A 5,074-nucleotide genomic window follows, 5' to 3' on the forward strand; every position below is an offset into this window, starting at 1 on the left:
CAGGACATGGAAGCAACCTAGATGTCCATCAGCAGATGAATGGATAAGAAAGCTGTGGTACATATACACAATGGAGTATTACTAAGCCATTAAAAAGAATACATTTGAATCAGTTCTAATGAGGTGGATGAAACTGGGGCCTATTATACAGAGTGAAGTAAGCCAGAAGGAAAAACATAAATACATATACTAATGCATATATATGGAATTTAGAAAGATGGTAACAATAACCCTGTGTACGAGACAGCAAAAGAGACACTGATGTATAGAACAGTACTAATTCTTCATACAGTTGTTACAAACACTACATGAGTTAAGTACCTAACACAGAATGAATATTCAATGTATACAAACAAAACCATTCTTCCTTCAGGAAGAGCCAGGATACCTGAGTTTGAGTTTTGGTTTTGCCGTTATATATTCTCACATAGTAATATTTCAACCTCTAGGTTTCACTTTCTTCATCTTTAAAATGATATGGTAAAGCTACATGAGAGCTTTTCAAACTGTTTGAAGGAACTGTTATATTTCACACACACACAAATGCCTCAGAGTGTATGACTCAGGTTTTTCTTTCAAAAAAAATTTTTAAAACTATAATAGAGAAATATGTATGTGGAATATGTACACATATTTTACCATATTGATGGAACCTAATATTGTGTAAACATTCTGCTTTGAACTCGTAAAATTTATTTACCTGATGTCCATTTCAAACAGTGGTGGCCCCCATCAGGCTGCATTTGAAATAAAGGATTCATGACACTACTAAAACATTTTGAATGCCACAGAGCTAATGATCTCAGAGGATCCATTTAGCCTATGATTCCAAGTAACTGGTTTTCTTAAGTTCAACCAAATAAAAATAAATACAAATGTTCCTTACCACTCCCTTGGTACACTAGATGTTTCAGTATACTGAATATTTGAAAGTCAGAATCTTCCGCATCTCTCCCAGATGTAAAAGAAATGCTCCCTTAGATCACATTGGATGTTTGTTTAGCTGTTTAGTCACAAAGAATATATTTAACATGGCAATTAATGCAGCAGTACTACCCCAGTTAGAAATCGGAGACAACTAAAAGGTGCAGATGTTTCTTCCTGCATTATTTAAAAATAACAATAACCAGGTAATGACAGTCATCACTGCTCTATGGAAACTGCAGTCTGAGTTTCAGTGTAGGATTTGTTTTAAAGGACACTCTGGCCCAGGGTTTCTGCATGATATGAATTATTCTTATTTCCATATACACATGAAAAACAAAGACTATAGAACAATAACTATAAACTCTGAGAAGAATTTACATGTATCCAGCCTGTTGCTTAACTAGTACAAAAGAGAATTGTCATTGTCTTTTAGTGGACATTCTTTAAAAATGAAGTTAGTCTGTCTTTTAGGGACTATTTTCATAAACCAGTCTCTGGTTAAGTCCCTATGGAAAACATATTTCTTTCTATGCCTCTCTGTTTGAATACAAAGGTAATTGATTTTATAAGACCAATTATTTAACAGATTAGTTTATTGAATTAATCTTTAAGATTACCATGTTTTATTTGTTTTCCATGAAGTCTTTCCTTATAAAGTATGAGTATGGAAAAACTGCATATTGCTTTTAAATTAGGGAACTCATTACCCACTTTACACATTTCACTTTCTTGAACACACACCAGTACATAATACAATTCATCTTGTTTCTATCTGTCTCTGACTTTAAAAAATTGTATTATTAGATATGCATTGTCAGCAGGGTTTTGACAATGGAAAAAGAGAATTCTATCTGTTTGAAAATGAAAGGAAAAGGTTTCTATTGATATGTCCAGGAGAGTGAGACCAGTTCAGTTTTGAAGTTTCATGACACAAAATGTACTAGAAAATCAGAAAACTTAAAATATCATGGAAACATCGCTACTTGGAAAGCCTTCTGGGAATGGTGAAGACTATCATCTATGAAGTATTGTGTTGCTGCTTATCCTAAAATTTTGGAAGACTGAAGAAAGCATGTTAGCATACAAGTCAACATTTAATTATGACTTTGGGTAAAGCCATATAAATTATATGAGAAAGACACAATTTTTTGTTATTGTTCAGTCATGAAGTTGTGTCCAACTCTTTGTGACTCCGTGGACTGAAACACACCAGGGTTTCCTGTCCTTCACCAATTCTTGGACTTTGTTCAAACTCATATCCATTGAGCTGGTAATGCCATCCAGCCATCTTATCCTCTGTTCCTCCCTGCCGTCAAACTTTCCCAGCATTAGGGTCCTTTCCAATGAGTTGGCTCTTTACATGAGGTGGCCAAAGTATTGGAGCTTCAGCTTCAGCATCATCCTTCCAATGAATATTCAGGGTTGACTCTCTTTTGGACTGACTGGTTTGATTTCCTTGCTGATCAAAGGACTCTCAATAGTCTTCTCCAGCACCACAGTTTGAAAGCATCAATTCTTTGGTGCTCAGCCTTGTTTATTATGGTACAACTCTCACATCCATATATGATTACTGAAAAAAAACATAGCTTTGACTATATGCACCTTTGTCAGCAAAATGATGTCTCTGTTTTTTAATATTCTCTCTAGGATTTTCATAGCTTTTCTTCCAAGGAGCAAGCGTTTTTTAATTTCATGGCTGCAGTGACTGTCCACAGTGATTTTGGAGCCCAAGAAAATAAAATCTCTCACTGTTCCCATTGTTTCCCCATCTATTTGCCATGAAGTGATGGGACCTGATGCCATAGTCTTAGTTTTTTTAATGTTTAGTTTTAACCCAACTTTTTCATTCTCCTCTTTCCCTTCATCAAGAGACTCTTTAGTTCCTCTTTGTTTTCTGCCTTAAGGGTGGCATCATCTGCATATGTGAGGTTATGGATATTTCTCCTGGCAATCTGAATTCCAGCTTTTGAGTCACCCAGCCCAGTGTTTCTCATGGTGTACTTTGCAGAGGGGCTTCCCAGGTGGCACAGTGGTAAAGAATCCAATTGTCAATGCAGGAGACGCAAGAGATCCAGATTCTATTTGCATAGAAGTTAAATAAGCAGGATGACAATATATAGCCTTAACATATTCCTTTCCCAATTTTGAACTAGTCCATTGTTCCATGTCTGGTTCTAACTGTTGTTTCTTGACATGCATACAAGTTTTTCAGGAGGCAGGTGAGGTGGTATGATATTCCCCTCTCTTTAAGAATTTTCCACATTTTTTGTGATCTACACAGTTAATTACCTTAGTTAAATACTGCTGCTAAGTCACTTCAGTTGTGTCCGACTCTTAGCGACCCCATGGACTGCAGCCTACCAGGCTCCTCCGTCCATGGGATTTTCCAGGCAAGAGTACTGGAGTGGGGTGCCATTGCCTTCTCGGAGTTAAATACTAGATACTTCTAATCCACAAACTTTCAAGTTTTCCTATGATATGAGGATCATTTGCAACAGTTGTACAAGCCAATAAAGGTTTCCAAAGATATATTGAACACACTATGTATCAAAATATGTAAACAAACTCACAAATCTTGAAAGCACTTATGGTGAAAGTGAAGGAAAGTGAAAGTGAAGTTCGCTCAGTTGTGTCTGACTCTTTGTGACCCCATGGACTATACAGTCCATGGAATTCTCCAGCCAGAATACTGGCGTGGGTAACCAGACCCTTCTCCAGGGGGTCTTCCCAACCCAGGGATCAAACCCAGGTCTCCCACATTGCAGGCGGATTCTTTATCAGCTGAGCCACCAGGGGAGTCCATCATGAAGGCTCAATTAATAGTCATGTGACTTAAGTCTGCTCAACTGTAGATCCAATACTAGCTGTTCTCTGCCTCTTAGAATATGGTAAATTTTGGAATGGAACAGGGGAAGAATTGGAGGACAGGCATATTCTGGGGGAAAATGAGGTAGAAGAATTCATTCCACAAAAGATACTGAAGATACTGCCATTCTATCCCTAGTTTCTCCTACCCTGCTCCTTGCCAGGAATTTCCTCTCTGAGACACATGAGATCACAGTAGCCCCAGCTTTTTGATTGTTTGTTGGTTCATTTGTTTATTCTGTGGGGCTTACAGGATTGTGGTTCTCTGACCAGGGGTTGAACCTGGGCTAACACAGTGAAAGCACTGAGTCTTAACCTCTAGACCTTCAGGGAATTCCCTGCGACAGCCCCAGGTATTGAGAAGACTTCCAAGGGTGATGACCAAAACAAGTATCAGAGTCTCCAACTGTGGCCCCATGAAGAAAGCAACATTATTTTAAAGACACCAGTCCATCTTAAAGGTAATCAGTCCTGAATATTCTTTGGAAGGACTGATGCTGAAGCTGAAGCTCCAATACTTTGGTTATCTGATGCAAAGAACTGACTCATTTGAAAAGACCCTGATGCTGGGAAAGATTGAAGGCGGGAGGAGAATGGAATGACAGGATGAGATGGTTGGGTGGCATCACCAACTCAATGGACATGAGTTTGAGCAAGCTCCAGGAGTTGGTGATGGACAAGGAAGCCTGGCGTGCTGCGGTCCATGGGGTTGCAAAGAGTCGGACATGACTGAGCAACCAAACTGAACTGAACTGAACCTACTTGGGGTGACCATCCATCTCAGTTTACCCAAAACCATCATGGCAGTAGCACTCAAAGTTCCACATCCATGGAACCCCTCATTCCTGAAGCAGACCAGAACTGTCACTGCCCGCCATGTTTCTGACCAGGCCTGCCTTTCAATATGACCACAAAGTATGGCCAACCTCTTTTTAACCATGTCTGCTCTTGGGCTGATACTTTCACAAGCAAAAGATATATACTCACAAGAGTGTGTATTTGTGATTGTGATAGCATGATGAATAAAAGGAATGCATTTGGTATTTTAGAAAAGCAGACTCTTGCAGACTCAAAATACAGGTAGTGAAATGATCTGAACTGAGCCACATTTTCTACTTACAGGAAGTATACTCAGGATACACTGAAGCACCACAGATGCACACATGTGTGTGTGTGTAGGCCCATGTGACCCTTTACCTGAAATGTTCTTTTTTTTTTTTTTACATTATAGGTACATAATAACTATATCATAGCACAAATGTGATATTGAAAGTACATTACT

This window comes from Bos indicus x Bos taurus, chromosome 14 (genome assembly GCF_003369695.1).
Source record: "Bos indicus x Bos taurus breed Angus x Brahman F1 hybrid chromosome 14, Bos_hybrid_MaternalHap_v2.0, whole genome shotgun sequence".
Lineage (NCBI taxonomy): Eukaryota > Metazoa > Chordata > Mammalia > Artiodactyla > Bovidae > Bos > Bos indicus x Bos taurus.